Below are 17,797 nucleotides of genomic sequence, written 5' to 3' on the forward strand. Positions count from 1 at the left end.
GCCTGTACTATAATACTGCCCCCTATGTACAAGAATATAACTACTATAATACTGTCCCCTATGTACAAGAATATAACTACTATAATCCTGCCTCCTAGAGGTGAGGTGGTGTGATAGTTGAGCTCCTGATCTCTCTGGATGTCTGGAGCTAGCCCAGGGTGGGTCCGCCCTGGGTGGGGAAGCTCCCCATGCAGGGCCCAGGCTCCAAGGCCTAATCTGGGAAACAATACCCAGACAACTACAGCAAGGGATGAAAATGCCAATGTTTCTAAGAATGAAACCAGTGTCTGCAGTAATGTCCAGAAAGTTGGTATGGATAAAGAAGCAGCAAAAAGCAGGAACCTGGAGAAACCTGCTTTTTTCGAGTGTTGTATCATCTGTGAGCAAAAGTAAAGCATAGCTCCCAACGATTTTGCCGGGAAAGTCTGTTTTTTCTTACCTCTGCCCCGCGTCACGGGCAGCTATGAGATTGTCACGGATTTTCCCCCCCAGGTCCCGCTGTGTCCCGGCGCTGTGTCCGCATAGTAAATACTTTGAAAGCCTGAACTCACAGTACAGAATGGCTGCTACAGACATCGGGCAGGGAATCCTTTTCAGAGAAGTGTCGGGCTTAGCGGAGAGAGCAGGGACCACGTCATCAGCATCTGTCCATATATGGTCACTGCATCTCCTAGGGTTCCCCAGAGCAGACATCAGGCAGGGAATCCTTTTCAGAGAAGTGTTGGGCTTAGCGGAGAGAGCAGGGACCACGTCATCAGCATCTCCTAGGGTTCCCCAGAGCAGACATCAGGCAGGGAATCCTTTTCAGAGAAGTGTTGGCTTAGCGGAGAGAGCGGAGACTATTATTAATAATAGTAATAATAATAATAATCATCTCAAAAATAATAATAATAATAATCTCCATAATAATAATAGTCTCAATAATTACAATAATCTCTGAGAAGATCCCTCCATATATACCAAAGCATTAAATCTGTGTCACAGTGTAACAGTAGTCATAGTTCTTAACCCCATAGCGCAATAAGACGTACCCTTACGTCTTACTGCGCATGGGGGAGTATGAAGAGGGCTCACAGGCTGAGCCCTCTTCATACTCACCGGGCATTTGCTTCATAATGAAGCAAACGCCCGTCGCTAACACCCGCGATCGGTGCTTGCACCGATCGCGGGTGTTAACCCTTTGATTGCCGCCGGCAAAGCTGCCGGCGGCATTAAAGAGCCGGCGGCGCTTGGGCGCCGCCATCTTGGCTCCGATCGTCACTCCCCGTGACGTCACCGGGGAGCGGCGATCCGTTGCCATGACAGCCTGGGATCACACAAAGATCCCAAGCTGTCATGATCGAGGCTATCTATTATAATGTGCGATCTGCACATTATAATAGATGGTATGCAAAATCCCCATATACTGCCATACTGTAGTATGGCAGTATATGGTAGGATCAATCAGACAACCTAGGGTTAAAGTACCCTAGGGAGTCTGTAGAATAGTAAAAAAAATAAATAAAAAAAAAGTAAAAAAAAAAAATTATATTAAAAAAACATAAAAATTCAAATCACCCCCCTTTCCCTAGAACTGATATAAATATAAATAAACAGTAAAAATCATAAACACAATAGGTATCGCCGTGTCCGAAAATGCCCGATCTATCAAAATATAATAACCGTTTTTCACTGCGTTAAACCCCGTAGCGGAAAATAGCGCCCGAAGTCGCAAATGGCATTTTTTTGCCATTTTGAAAAATAGAAAAAATTCTATAAAAAGTGATCAAAATGTCGAACAGTCCTAAAAATAGAAGCATTGAAAACGTCATCAGAAGTCGCAAAAAATGACACCACCCACAGCTCCATACACCAAAGTATGAAAAAGTTATTAGCACAAGAACACGGCAAAATGAAGAATTTTTTTTCTGTACAGGAGGTTTTAATTTTTGTAAATGTATAAAAACATTATAAAACCTATACAAATTTGGTATCCCCGTGATCGTATTGACCCAATGAATGAAATAGACATGTCATTTGGGGTGCACAGTGAAAGCTGTAAAAACCAAGCCCACAAGAAATGGCGCAAATGTGTTTTTTCATCATTTTCACTGCATTTAGAATTTTTTTCCCGCTTCCCAGTGCACGGCATGGAATATTTAATACCATCACTACGAAGTGCAATTTGTTACGCAGAAAATAAGCCATCACACAGCTCTGTACATGGAAAAATAAAAAAGTTATAGATTTTTGAAGGTGGGGAGTGAAAAATAAAAACACAAAAACGAAAAAGGGCCTGGTCCTTAAGGGGTTAATTACCAAAACTCTACACCTAGATAATCACAGAGGTTATAGCTCAGTTGGTTGGGGCACTGTGACATTATTGTACATGGACACTGCAGGTTCTGGGTTCAAATCCCAATGAGGATATATTTTTTTTTTTTTTATTGAGATGATTTTTATTATTATAATATGGCTAAAATTTGGGGCGTGGCCAGGGAGTGATTGGGGCGTGGCTTAGGGGGATCGCCGCGGCACGCTACGCTAGCCACCATTTTGTCCCTCTTTCCCTTTCGCAAATGTTGGGAGGTTTGGTAAAGTGATGGAAAAGGCAAGTTACATCCAGAGTGAGAAGCAAACTTCATTACAGGCCTCAGGTGGACAATCCACCTCCACCCCGGGCAGGCAGAGGAGGACTTCCCTAGAGATGCAGACGATCGAGGAGAACCTGCAGCACAGGGAGATGATCAAAAAACAAAAACTGCACCTGCAAAAACAAATAGACTGCACATACAAACTGAAGGCAGCAAACCCAGGGAAGCAGGCCCTGCTGGATAAGAAGCTGGACTCCCTGGCCAAACAACTATCTGACATTGTGAGAGAGATGGAGTCTGTTATTGACCAAATGGGACCAGTTGGAGAGACCTACAGGAACCAGCAGAGGTTTGACAAAGAGGAAATATCTGCGTCAAGATCCAGGTCTGACACCAGCAGTCCTATGTAAGGCCAGTACTGCAGCCAGCAACTCTTCTTTTTGAGGAGGGGGAAGTATACAAAAAAAGACATCATCAACATGGTTAGGTACTACAAGGCCCAGCAACCCTTGGTGAGGCACCACCAGTCCCAGCAGTAAGCGGACCTGATGACAGCAGTGAAGTTGTTGTTAAAACACCACAAGTCCCAGGAGGTGGCAAACTGCAGGAGGACTCAGGACTCCCACCTGAAGGTAACACCATAGCACCTCAGGGTGTTTCTTCACAGGACTTTGCTGTGCAGGATGTTTCCGGTGGAGGGCATTCAGGACTGTGATGTGCAAGGGGTTAATGCAGATGCTAATAATGTTGCTGATGTGCCTAATATTGTGGTTGCTGTTTCTGATTTGTCTGAGGTTTCTGTTTATGGTAATGTCCCAGCTGAGGAATCATCCCAGGTACAATCTATGGCAGCTGGTGACACAGATAGCACTGATGTTGTTGTGGAGGATGAGGGACAATCTACAGCTGAGGAATTCCCCCCTCTAGTCACACCACAGGCAGCAGACCCCCATGGTCCTAGTGGTCAGCAACCCCCTATTACTGATGATCCACATCCCACCCATCCCCCATAGCAGGACAGGGGTCAGACATCAGCGAATGCATGGAGTCGGGATTCTCTGTTCTTCTCCTCTAATACCAATTACACCGGCCAGGCATTCAAGAGGAGGAATGTTGTCTGATTTAGACTTAGTGGGGCAGATCTACCTGACAGGATTCATGTGGTCAGGGACATGTTGTGCACCCAGATGGGTTTCCAGCCAGCCGACATCCTTGCAGTGATAAATCTTCCTGACAGACAGGGGTATGATATCAGCTTTAAGCTCATGTCTAATCTGGACTGATTTTGGGCTCAACAACCCCGCTACAGAGATACTGAGGGATGGAACAAGTTTAGTTTCATTCCCATATCCAAGCCAGATACAGCAATTGTCACCATCATATTCTAGAACAAGTCTGTCCCCCCTCAGGACATCATTATATGGCTCAAGAGACATTGTACCCTCATGTCAGACATGACCAAGACCAGGGATGAGGATGAGGATGGAATCTGGACCGGGGGGTGGAGGGTCCTGGTTAAATTACATCAACACCAGAAAATCACCCACCACCTCCCCAACTCCTTCTTTATGGGCAGAGAGAAGGGTGTGTGTTTCTATGTTGGTCAGCCCAGGTTATGCTTTAGGTGTGGGAGATCCGGTCACATGGCGAGTAACTTCACCAAGTGAAGTGCACCCTGTGTGGGGACCTTGGTCATGTGAGCGCCAAATGCCAGGCCATAAGATGTAACCTTTGTGATCAGATCGGTCATTCCCATAGGGACTGCCCTGATGCCTGGCACTACATCTGTAGGGACCTCCCTAATGAAGACCTGATGGAAGGGGCAGATGTAGCAGAGGAGGAGCAGGAGGAGGAGGCCCTATTGTCAGGGTCAGTGTGTACAGTGCCAGAGACCCCTGACATGTGCCCTGGACCATCCAGGGACAGGTAGCACTGAGGGAGACATGGAGGTAGTGGAGCACCCTGCAGAGAAGGCAGCACCTGTCCCTTCCCCTGATGTGACACCCACTACTGGGAAAAATAATAGTGTTAAAAAGAGGAAGAAGGACAAGAACACCCAAAAACCTGAGAGTGCATGGACCTCCGTCCAAAAACCCTCTAAAATGAGAATGCAGAGTCAGGTGGACATTACAGTGACTACTAATAGGTACAGTGTACTGTCCGAGTCAGATGGAGAAGAGGAGATAGAGAGCTGAAGCGCATGATGGAGGAATATGATGATGATCCAGGGGGGGATCCTCCCACAAAGAGGAAGCCGGTAGTCAGGAAGACAACTCTGACTTATGATGATACAGATGGTCTTTCTTATTCTTCTCCTGATGGCAGACTTCCTTCTTTCTGTGGTAACCAGTAACATGAACAGCATAAGAGCTAGAAGGACCAGACATGTTGTATATGATCATCTAAGATATATCAAGGCTGATCTATTTTTCTTGCAGGAGACCTGTTTAAACACCTTGGGTCTCATGCGAGAGGCGGAGAGAGATTGGCAGTCTGGTACTTCCTTTTGGTCACTGGCTGTGGAGCCTTATGCTGGAGTCTCCATCTTGTTTAACACCCACGATCTCTCCGTCCACAGATTCACAGAGGTATCGATGGGACGGTGCCTGCTGCTAGAGGTCACCTTCAGAGGCAGAAGACTCTGGCTCATTAACATCTATGGCCCACAGACAGTGACCGAAAGGACTCATCTTTTTAATGATTTGAAGCCTTATCTGTTCACATCAATTCCTGTCATCATGGATGGGGACTTTAATGCCACCACTACCACCAGGGACAGGAACAGTAGGCCCCTTACCAGGGACTGTAAGGTCCTAAATAGTATAATTCATCAGTCTAGCCTGTCTGATGTTTTTGTAGAGGGTGGTAGGAGTCCAAAGTTCACCTACACCTTTGCAGGACGCAGCAGTAGGATTGATCTTGCTCTGGTGAGTCCTACTGAAACCAATAGAGAAAGAACGGCCCCGTACTCTGATCATTTGGCTCTATATTTTTGTTTGAGTGCCTCTAAGTATCCTGATGTTGGTAAAGGACTATGGAGACTAAATTCTAGTCTACTAGATGACAATTATGTCCAGGAATACATTCACTCTTTTTCCCAGAACCAACTTGACAGAGTGGATTTTTACAACAACATGGCCGACTGGTGGGAGGATGTCAAGGAGGAGATCCAATCCCTCTTACAGAGACTGTCAATTAAGAAAGGGAGAAGTAAGTACAGCCAGTATCTGAGACTGCGTAAAGAATTTGAGTAACTCTATTTGGCGGGTGTGAATGACCAACAAAGGATTGACCGGCTGAAATCTGAGATAAGACAGTATCAGTAGAGTAGGTACACCTCCCTGGTAGTGGAAAGGGTCTATGGAACCCGAGGAGCACCGGATCCATTTGAGAATTGCCGGGAGCGTGTGGAGAAAAAACTGATCGCAGGTCTCACTGACTCCCAGGGTGTCTTACAAGAGTCTTGGGAGGGAATCCTGGGAGTAGTGAGAAAAAGGCTTTGGATAAGGTTAAAGTGACCCAATTCTTGGAGGCAACTCCAGGCCCTGATTCTAGAGAATTGGTCTTTTCTCCTTTGACAGCAGAAATAACGGTGGAGGAGATAAGAGGCAATTGATAAGTTAAATCTGAAGAAGGCACCAGGTCCAGATGGTATAACAGCAGAATTTTATAAGAAGTTCAGAGACCTCTTTGCTCCAATCCTCATGGATGTTTACAGAAATTGTCTAGAAAATCACCTGATGCCTCCATCCATGAGAGTGTCCTCCCTTATCCTGCTGTCTAAAAGTAAAGAGCCTACTGACATCAAGAACTAGAGGCCGATCGCCCTCTTAAATGTCTACGAAGATTCTGGCAAAAATTCTGTTTTCTAGATTAGTCTGTTTGTCCCCGGCACTGTTGGCAGGCTCTCAGTATGGCACAGTAAAAGGGCGGAACATCTCTGGAGCAGTCATCTCCATAAGAGAGATGTTTGAGAGATGTAAAGCTCTGAGGTGTGAGAGATATGTTGTAGGTCTGGACCAGGCTAAAGCTTTTGATAGGGTTGATCACGATTATCTATGGGCCACTTTAACAAAGTACGGTATTCCGGGAGAATTTGTGGATTGGGTCAAGACTTTGTATAGAGAGGCTGAGAGCTTTCCTCTGATCAATGGTTGGCGGGAGGACACTTTCAGGGTAGAGGCAGCGGTGCGACAAGGTTGTCCTCTGAGTCCACTGCTGTATGTGTTTGCCATCGATCCGTTCCTGAGATCACTGCAGCGGTGCGATTTTAAGGGGGTGCCGGTCCCCCATTGCTTGCCCCTGGATGTTGTTGCCTACGCGGATGATGTGACAGTGGTGATATCTGAGCCTCGTGAGGTGGAGATGTTATCTGCTGCCATCAGAAGTTACCCAGAGTCAAGCTTTCTGGACATTGAGTTCGGATCCTGGCTTTAATTTGCCATAATTCGCCAAGGCCTCCACCCATATTAAGATCCTTGGGGTGAAATTTGGGAGGGAAGATAATGCCAAACTAAATTGGGAAGATAAGTTGGAAACTGGAAGTGCAAAGGTTCAGCGATGGAAGAACTGGAGGCTGACCTATAGAGAAAGGGTTACTCTGCTGAAGACTTACCTGGACCCTGTCTTCCTCTACGTCTCTGTTGTTTTTCCTTTGCCAGAATCCTTCTCCGCTAGGCTCTTTAGTCTGTTCTTCCAGCTTTTATGGTGGAACAGGTTGAACCCAGTAAAAAGAGGGATCACCTACCTACAGAGGAGAGAGGGTGGACTGGATATGTTAAATCCAAGGGTTTTCTTTGACTTCATGTTTCTGAAAGTTAATTTTGGTTTCCTGGACTCAAACAATGGTCTCCTGTGGGTAAGTAGTGTCAGGGACTAGATATTGCCTTTTGCAGAGTCTTGGGTGCGAGGCGGCAGTCTCAAGAGGGGCTGATGGACTCCTGGCTTCCTTCCCCAGTATTTAGAGTATGGTCTCAGGTGTTTGAAAAAGTGGAGGCTAGACAAAACATTTTTGGAGAATAAGACCAGGAAGGACCTTTATACCAATATCTGTAGGACCTTCTATACTGTTCAGCCAGCTCTGAGGGACTGCACAACGGCCACCTGCAGGTAAGTCTGAGGTTCCTTAATCCTAGTCCTAGGCTCCCTGCAAAGCTCTTTGATATCGCCTGGTTGTCCCTGCATGGGAGGCTTTTTGTCAGGGGCAATTTAAAATTCTTGTGTTTGTGCCCCTTGGGATGTCAGCAGGAGGAGACCATGGAGCATTTTACTACTGAGTGCCTGGGAGGGAGGCAGATATGGCAGGAGGTGTCCCACAGACTCAAAATAGCAAGACTGCAGTCTCTGACCTATCCAGACATAATTTATGGGGTGACACCACAGGTAGCCAGCATAGACCGAGGGACCATGTACCTGATCATCATTACAATCAAATACTATCACTGTCACACCAGGACCAGAGTGTCTGCACACAGCGAGTCCTTCCAGCCTATGGCCGCTGTAACCCAAATATTATCATAGCTGATGTGGATACGATCCATAGAGGTTAGATAGAAGAGTAATAATGTTAAGTTATGGACTTTTTGAGTTAAGATTATTATGAATTTATTATTTTCTGATCTGTATGATATGTGTTAAATAATTGTCTGCTCACTCTGATGAGAATGTATTGTAATATTTTCTGTTTGTTTATACTAATAATAATTGCCCCCTATGGACAAGAATATAGCTACTATAATACTGCCCCCTATGTACAAGAATATAACTTCTAAAATATTGCCTCCCTAGGTACGGGAATATAGTTACTATAATACTGCCTCTAAGTAAAATATATTATATTTTTGTACATAAAATGCAGTATTATAATATATTTTACTTAGGGGCAGTATTATAGTAACTATATTCCTGTACCTAGGGAGGCAGTATTTTAGAAGTTATATTCTTGTACATAGGGGGCAGTACTATAGTAGTTATATTCCTGTACATAGGGGGCAGTATTACAGTAGTTATATTCCTGTACATAAAATGCAGTATTAAAACTACTATAATACTGCTCCCTATGTACAGGAATATAACTAATATAGTACTGCCCCCTATGTACAAGAATATAACTACTAAAATACTGCCCCTATGTACAAGAATATAACTACTATAATACTTGCGAGAGGGAAGCAAAACCGCAGGAGCACACAGAAGGCAAAACGGACCATCACCTTCTATGGACTCCTGCGGTTTTGCTTCCCTCCCTCAAAGATGTCTTTTATATAATATCGGAATAAAGATTTAACTTTTATCGTTACTATCGTTATTATCGTTAGCGTTATCGTTACTTTTTTCCTTCTATTGAAAGGTTACTTGCATTTCTTGGACGCTTTTTTGAGCTAGAGCACCGCTCTGTGATTTTATATGTTGGTACCCCATGCGATCGCTGAGCAATATGTATTGATGCATTTTTTGATTATAAAGTCGTCTAAGTGCAGTGCCCCTCATTTGCCCTCCCTTCTGATGAAAGTGTATATACCCAGCCCCCACTGCATATAGCCAGACAGCCCCCCCAGTATGCAGCCAGACACCTTGTATATAGCCAAACAACCCCACCCCCAGTATACAGCCACCCCCCAGTATACAGCCACCCCCCAGTATACAGCCAGCCACTCCTGCCAGTATATAGCCAGCCAGTTCCCCCCCAGTATATAGCCAGCCAGCCCCCCCAGTATATAGCCAGCCAGCCCCCCCAGTATACAGCCATCCAGCCCCCCCAGTATACAGCCATCCAGCCCCCCCAGTATACAGCCATCCAGCCCCCCCAGTATACAGCCTGCCAGCCCCCCCAGTATACAGCCTACCAGTCTCCCCAGTATACAGCCAGCCAGTACCCCCAGTATATAGCCAGCCATTCCTCCCAGTATATAGCCAGCCAGTCCTCTCAGTAAATAGCCAGCCAGTCTCCCCAGTATACATCAAGCTAGCTCCCCATTATATAGCCAATCAGCCGCTCCCCATTATGCAGCCAGCCCCCCCTGTATATTGCCAGCCAGCACCCCCCAGTATATGGTCAGCCAGTCCCCCCAGTATATAGTCAGACAGCCCCCCCCAGTATATGGCCAGGCAGCTCCCCCACAATATATCAGCAGCCAGTCCCCCCAGTATATAGCCAGACAGCCCCCCACAATATGTGGTCAGCCAGTCCCCCCAGTATATAGCCAGACAGCCCCCCCCAGTATATGGCCAGACAGCCCCCCCTCAGTATTTGCCAGACAGCCCCCCCAGTATATGGCCAGCCAGTCCCCCCAGTATATAGCCACACAGGTCCCCCACAATATATGGCCAGCCAGTCCCCATAGTATATAGTCAGACCCCCCCCCCCGGTATATGGCCAGCCAGTCCCCCCAGTATACAGCGAGCTAGCCCCCCCAATATATAGCCAACCAGTCCCTCCCCATTATACAGCCAGCCCCCCCCTGTCTATTGGCAGCCAGTCCCTGTAGTATACAGCTAGCTCCCCCAGTATATAGTCAGCCAGCGAGTCACCCCAGTATATGGACAGCCTCCCCAGTATACAACCAGCCCCCCCAGTATATAGCCAGACAGCTCCCCCACAATATATGGCCAGCCAGTCCCCCAATATATAGCCAGCCAGTCCCCCACATTATATGGTCAGCCAGGCCCCCCAGTATATAGCCAGACAGCCCCCCTCTCCAGTATATGGCCAGCCAGTCCCCCCCCCCAGTATATGGCCAGCCAGTCCCCCACAATATATCGGCAGCCAGTCCCCCCAGTATATAGCCAGACAGCCCCCCCACAATATGTGGTCAGCCAGTCCCCCCCCCCAGTATATGGCCAGCCAGTCCCCCACAATATATCGGCAGCCAGTCCCCCCAGTATATAGCCAGACAGCTCCCCCACAATATATGGCCAGCCAGTTCCCTCAGTATATAGCTAGACAGCCCCCCAAGTATACAGCCAGCCAGTCCCCCCCAGTATACAGCCAACCAGTCCCCCTAGTATACAGCCAGCCAGTCCCCCAGTATACAGCCAGCCAGTGTCCCCAGTATACAGCCAGCCAGTCCCCCGAGTATACAGCCAGCCAGCCCCCCCAGTATATAGCCAGCCAATACCCCCATATATAGCCATCCAGTCCTCCCAGTATATAGCCATGCAGTCCTCCCAGTAAATAGCCAGCCAGTCTCCCCAGTATACATCATGCTAGCTCCCCATTATATAGCCAATCAGCCGCTCCCCATTATACAGCCAGCCCCCCCTGTATATTGCCAGCCAGCACCCCCCAGTATATGGTCAGCCACTCCCCCCAGTATATAGCCAGACAGCCCCCCCAGTATATGGTCAGCCAGTCCCCCCCAGTATATGGCCAGGCAGCTCCCCCACAATATATCAGCAGCCAGTCCCCCCAGTATATAGCCAGACAGCCCCCCCCAGTATATGGCCAGACAGCCCCCCCCAGTATTTGCCAGACAGCCCCCCCAGTATATGGCCAGCCAGTCCCCCCAGTATATAGCCACACAGGTCCCCCACAATATATGGCCAGCCAGTCCCCATAGTATATAGTCAGACACCCCCCCCGGTATATGGCCAGCCAGTCCCCCCAGTATACAGCGAGCTAGCCCCCCCAATATATAGCCAACCAGTCCTTCCCCATTATACAGCCAGCCCCCCCCCCTGTATATTGGCAGCCAGTCCCTGTAGTATACAGCTAGCTCCCCCAGTATATAGTCAGCCAGCGAGTCACCCCAGTATATGGACAGCCTCCCCAGTATACAACCAGCCCCCCCAGTATATAGCCAGACAGCTCCCCCACAATATATGGCCAGCCAGTCCCCCAATATATAGCCAGCCAGTCCCCCACATTATATGGTCAGCCAGGCCCCCCAGTATATAGCCAGACAGCCCCCCTCTCCAGTATATGGCCAGCCAGTCCCCCCCCAGTATATGGCCAGCCAGTCCCCCACAATATATCGGCAGCTAGTCCCCCCAGTATATAGCCAGACAGCCCCCCCCCCACAATATGTGGTCAGCCAGTCCACCCCCCAGTATATGGCCAGCCAGTCCCCCACAATATATCGGCAGCCAGTCCCCCCAGTATATAGCCAGACAGCTCCCCCACAATATATGGCCAGCCAGTTCCCTCAGTATATAGCCAGACAGCTCTCCCACAATATATGGGCAGCCAGTCCCCCACTATATAGCTAGACAGCCCCCCAGTATACAGCCAGCCAGTCCCCCCCAGTATACAGCCAACCAGTCCCCCTAGTATACAGCCAGCCAGTCCCCCAGTATACAGCCAGCCAGTGTCCCCAGTTTACAGCCAACCAGTCCCCCGAGTATATAGCCATGCAGTCCTCCCAGTAAATAGCCAGCCAGTCTCCCCAGTATACAGCGAGATAGCCCCCCCAATATATAGCCAACCTGCCCCTCCCCATTATACTGCCAGCCCTCCAGTATACAGCCAGCGAGTCCCCCTAGTATATAGACAGTCAGACCCTCCCCAGTATACAACCGGCCCCCCCAGTATATAGCCAGACAGCTCCCTAACAATATATGGCCAGCCAGTTCCCTCAGTATATAGCCAGACAGCCCCCCCCCCAGTATATGGCCAGCCAGTCCCCCCAGTTTACAGCGAGCTAGCCCCCCCAATATATAGCCAGCCAGCCCCCCCTGTATATTGGCAGCCAGTCCCTGTAGTATACAGCTAGCTCTCCCAGTATATAGTCAGCCAGCGAGTGACCCCAGTACATGGACAGCCTCCCCAGTATATAGCCAGACAGCTTCCCCACAATATATGGCCAGCCAGTCCCCCCAGTATATGGCCAGACAGCTCCCCCACAATATATGGCCAGCCAGTCCCTCCAGTATATAGCCAGACAGCTCCCCCCCAGTATATGGCCAGCCAGTCCCCCCAGTTTACAGCGAGCTAGCCCCCCCAATATATAGCCCCTCTCCATTATACAGCCAGCCCGCCCCCTGTATATTGGCAGCCAGTCCTTGTAGTATACAGCTAGTTCCCGCAGTATATAGTCAGCCAGCGAGTCACCCCAGTATATGGACAGCCTCCCCAGTATATAGCCAGACAGCTCCCCCACAATATATGGCCAGCCAGTCCCCCCAGTATATGGCCAGACAGCTCCCCCACAATATATGGTCAGCCAGTCCCCCCAGTATATAGTCAGACAGCACCCCCCAGTATATGGTCAGCCAGTCCCCCCAGTATATAGCCAGACAGCCCCCCCCCCCCAGTATATGGCCAGGCAGCTCCCCCACAATATATCAGCAGCCAGTCCCCCCAGTATATAGCCAGACAGCCCCCCACAATATGTGGTCAGCCAGTCCCCCCAGTATATGGCCAGACAGCCTCCCCAGTATATGGCCAGACAGCCCCCCCAGTATATGGCCAGCCAGTCCCCCCAGTATATAGCCACACAGCTCCCCCACAATATATGGCCAGCCAGTCCCCATAGTATATAGTCAGACCCCCCCCCCCTCCGGTATATGGCCAGCCAGTCCCCCCAGTATACAGCGAGCTAGCCCCACCAGTATATAGGCAACCAGCCCCTCCCCATTATACAGCCAGCCCCCCCCCCTTTATATTGGCAGCCAGTCCCTGTAGTATACAGCTAGCTCCCCAGTATATAGTCAGCCAGCGAGTCACCCCAGTATATGGACAGCCTCCCCAGTATACAACCAGCCCCCCCAGTATATAGCCAGACAGCTCCCCCACAATATATGGCCAGCCAGTCCCCCAATATATAGCCAGCCAGTCCCCCACATTATATGGTGAGCCAGGCCCCCCAGTATATAGCCAGACAGCCCCCCTCTCCAGTATATGGCCAACCAGTCCCCCCCCAGTATATGGCCAGCCAGTCCCCCACAATATATCAGCAGCCAGTCCCCCCAGTATATAGCCAGACAGCCCCCCCACTATATGTGGTCAGCCAGTCCCCCCAGTATACCAGTATATGGCCAGACATCCCCCCCAGTATATGGCCAGCCAGTCCCCCCAGTATATAGCCACACAGCTCCCCCACAATATATGGCCAGCCAGTCCCCATAGTATGTAGTCAGCCAGTCCCCCCAGTATATATGCAGACAACTCCCCCACAGTATATGGGCAGCCAGTCCCCCCCAGTATAAAGCCAGACAGCCCCCCCCCAGTATATGGTCAGCCAGTCCCCCCAGTATATAACCAACCCCCCCCCCCCAGTATATAGGCAGCCAGTCCCCCCAGTATATAGCCAGGCAGCTCCTCCATAATATATGGTCCGCCAGTCCCCCCAGTATATAGCAAGACAGCGCCTCCCCCTCCAGTATATGGACAGCCAGTCCCCCAGTATATAGCCAGACAGCTCCCCCACAATATATGGTCAGCCAGTCCCTCCTGTATATAGCCAGACAGTCCCCCCAGTATATAGCCAGACAGCCCCCTCTAGTATATGGCCAGCCAGTCCCCCCAGTATATAGCCAGACAGCTTCCCCCAGGGTCGGACTGGGGTGCCTGGGGCCCACCAGTGAAATTGATTTTGAGGGCCCACCTATTACTACATAGAAATATTCTGGGTCGGACTGGGGTGCCTGGGGCCCACCAGTGAAATTGATTTTGAGGGCCCACCTATTACTACATAGAAATATTCTGGGATACGGGAATTTCTAATCACTAGCGAGGGCAGTGAAGCAGAGGATAATATAATTCCTTTCTCCCTCCCTCTCTGCTAGTGCTTGGCGCTTGGTTTGTGTACAGGGGCTGCAGTGGTGATCTCAGGGCATTAATTTTAGGGAGAGTATAAGAGTTACCCCTGGTTTCCCAGGACTTCTGCTGATAGCTGGGCTGTGGTTAGGGATGTAAGTGTTTGCACTGCACCAGCCCCCTGTAGTATACAGCCTGCCAGCCCCCTGTAGTCCCCCATCCCCTGTCCCCTGAGCAAATTGGGCCCCCACTAGCATCTTCCTACACTGTGAATTTAAAAAAAAAATTTCATGCTCAACTGTCTTCTTGCCTCTCTACTCTTCTGGCTGCGCAGGATCCAGTCGCGGTGACGTCATCACACGCTTAGAGCATGTTTGAAGCTTTGGTATTAGCCTGATAGATTGGGGCCAAGAGCTTTCTAAAGGATGCAATACCAAGAGCTTTATAATGATCGATCGCTCCTACGTGTATGCAATGTGACATCTTCTTCACTTCACAGGAATACCGGTTTCACCATTGTCATAGATATTGAGACTATAGTAGTTGCCTTTTAAGGTAGCAATGAGGCTGTGCTTTCCTTACCCAGCCATGGAAAATGTATTTGATGTATTTAATTCCCAGGATGTTGTGATGTATGGGCAAGTTTCAGAGGGCCTAGATCCTTGTCAATAAATTTTAATTAAATTCTTGTGATGGAACATTGATGCAAGGATTTATTATAACTGTCATATTGGAGTCAGGAAGGAATTGGTATCAGCGTTAGAATTTTATATGCCTTCCAATGGTTGAACACTGTAGGACAGTGGTGGCGAACCTATGGCACGGGTGCCAGAGGTGGCACTCAGAGCCATTTCTGTGGGCACTCAGGTTATCACCCCAGGACAGAGTTCACCAGACAGAAACAAATCCATCAAATCTTTCTGCAGTCCCAGGCATCTTTAGAGATGCTGCTCTCAGCGCTATTTTTTAGGAACAATTCATTGGCTGTTTGGTACTGCGGGAAAAGTGAGAAGACATGGACAGGGTTGCAGTATCTTTTTGAGGTCCCCCTGCTGGACCCTTCATTCTTTCTCTACAGAGAGACCCTGGTGAGAAGCTACAACAAAAGTCTGAATTTGTACTCTTTCTTTCAACTGTATTGCTTGCCTCAGGGGGCCAATACGATTGGAAGAACAAGTAGCAATACGTTACTGCCATTTTGGCACTTTGCGATTAAAAAAGCAGATTTTGGTTGTAACTTGGGCACTCGGTCTCTAAAAGGTTCGCCATCACTGCTGTAGGATAATAGGCTGGACTTGTTGGACCCATGTCTTTATCCAACCTTATCTACTATGATACTATAATACAAATATATATATTGTAGGACAGCGGCTGGAAAGGTAATAGATGGCGTATATATTCCTTTCAGGTTACTTCCTTACCTGTGGTAAAGGGTTAATGCACTGACCAGAGACTGCACAGCCCTAATTACCATGTATCTAATTAACATGTATCATAGTTTGGTCTCTCTGAGGTGAATTTTACTTGTGATACATGTTCAGTTTTTCCTGTCCTGGCAGGTGCAAATTTTGGCTTCTTTACGAGACTTTTTTTTGCAAATGTCTCCAATCCACATGGACACAAGCCACGTGAAGGGGATATATATATTGCATTTTTAATTCATTTTGAAACCTATTACAACAGCTGAGGAGAGTTGATTTTACTAATTATGTTACTGTTAACATTTGAATGTACAAAACGCATAGCAAATACAATGTTAACACGTAAATGCAAATGTAAACAGTAATGAAATAAATCACCTACAGTGCCTACAAGTAGTATTCAACCCCTTGCAGATTTAGCAGGTTTGATAAGAAGCAAATAAGTTAGAGCCTTCAAACTTCAAACAAGAGCAGGATTTATTAACAGATGCATAACTCTTACAAACCAAAAAGTTATGTTGCTTAGTTATATTTTAATAAATTTTAAACACAAAAGTGTGGCTCAATTATTATTCAACCCCTAGGTTTAATATTTTGTGGAATAACCCTTGTTTGCAATTACATCTAATAATCGTCTTTTATAAGACCTGATCAGGCCGGCACAGGTCTCTGGAGTTATCTTGGCCCACTCCTCCATGCAGATCTTCTCCAAGTTATCTAGGTTTTTTGGGTGTCTCATGTGGACTTTAATCTTGAGCTCCTTCCACAAGTTTTCAATTGGGTTAAGGTCAGGAGACTGACTTGGCCACTGCAACACCTTGATTTTTTCCCTCTTGAACAAGGCCTTTGTTTTCTTGGTTGTGTGCTTTGGGTCGTTGTCTTGTTGGAAGATGAAATGACGATGCATCTTAAGATCCTTGATGGAGGAGCGGAGGTTCTTGGCCAAAATCTCCAAGTAGGCCGTGCTATCCATCTTCCCATGGATGCGGACCAGATGGCCAGGCCCCTTGGCTGAGAAGCAGCCCCACAGCTTGATGCTGCCACGACCATGCTTGACTGTAGGGATGGTATTCTTGGGGTCATATGCAGTGCCATCCAGTCTCCAAACGTCACGTGTGTGGTTGGCACCAAAGATCTCAACCTTGGTCTCATCAGACCAGAGAACCTTGAACCAGTCTGTCTCAGAGTCCTCCAAGTGATCATGAGCAAACTGTAAACGAGCCTTGACATGACGCTTTGAAAGTAAAGGTACCTTACGTGCTCGTCTGGAATGGAGACCATTGCGGTGGAATACGTTACTTATGGTATAGACTGAAACCAATTTCCCCACTGCCATGAGATCTTCCCAGAGCTCCTTCATTGTTGTCCTTGGGTTAGCCTTGACTCTACGGACAAGCCTGGTCTCGGTACGGGAGGAAACTTTCAAAGGCTGTCCAGGTCGTGGAAGGCTAACAGTAGTTCCATAAGCCTTCCACTTCCGGATGATGCTCCCAACTGTGGAGACAGGTAGACCCAACTCCTTGGAAAGGGTTTTGTACCCCTTGCCAGCCTTGTGACCCTCCACGATCTTGTCTCTAATGGCCTTGGAATGCTGTTGACCATGTATGAGGGCTGTTCACAAGTTTGCGGAGGGTCTTAAAATAGTCAGAAATGGCTGGAAAAATAATTAATCCAAACATGTGAAGCTCATTGTTCTTTGTGCCTGAACTACTTCTTAATACTTTAGGGGAACCAAACTGAATTCTGGTGGTTTGAGGGGTTGAATAATAATTGACCCATACTTTTATGTTTAAAATTTATTAAAATTGAACTGAGCAACATAACTTTTTGGTTTGTAAGATGTATGCATCTGTTAATAAATCCTGCTCTTGTTTGAAGTTTGAAGGCTCTAACTTATTTGCTTCTTATCAAACCTGCTAAATCTGCAGGGGGTTGAATACTACTTGTAGGCACTGTATCCTCAGCTGTTGTAATTAGTTTCAAAATGCATTAAAAATACAATTTTTTTAATTTAATTGTTTGCTTCTAAGGGCGAGGTCACTTGTAGCTGTTTAAAGGGCACCTACCACCCCAATTCTACCTATAAAGGTAGAAGGGTGGTAGGTGGA

At 47.9% G+C, this 17,797-nt stretch overlaps 1 protein-coding gene across 2 annotated transcripts in view; it reads left to right on the forward strand.

Annotated features, from left to right (window-relative positions):
• The window catches only part of PCNX2 (pecanex 2), a 454,272-nt gene that overhangs the window by 231,472 nt on the left and 205,003 nt on the right, over positions 1-17,797 (forward strand). The gene's annotated exons all lie outside the window — the stretch shown is intronic.

This window comes from Engystomops pustulosus, chromosome 3 (genome assembly GCF_040894005.1).
Source record: "Engystomops pustulosus chromosome 3, aEngPut4.maternal, whole genome shotgun sequence".
NCBI lineage: Eukaryota > Metazoa > Chordata > Amphibia > Anura > Leptodactylidae > Engystomops > Engystomops pustulosus.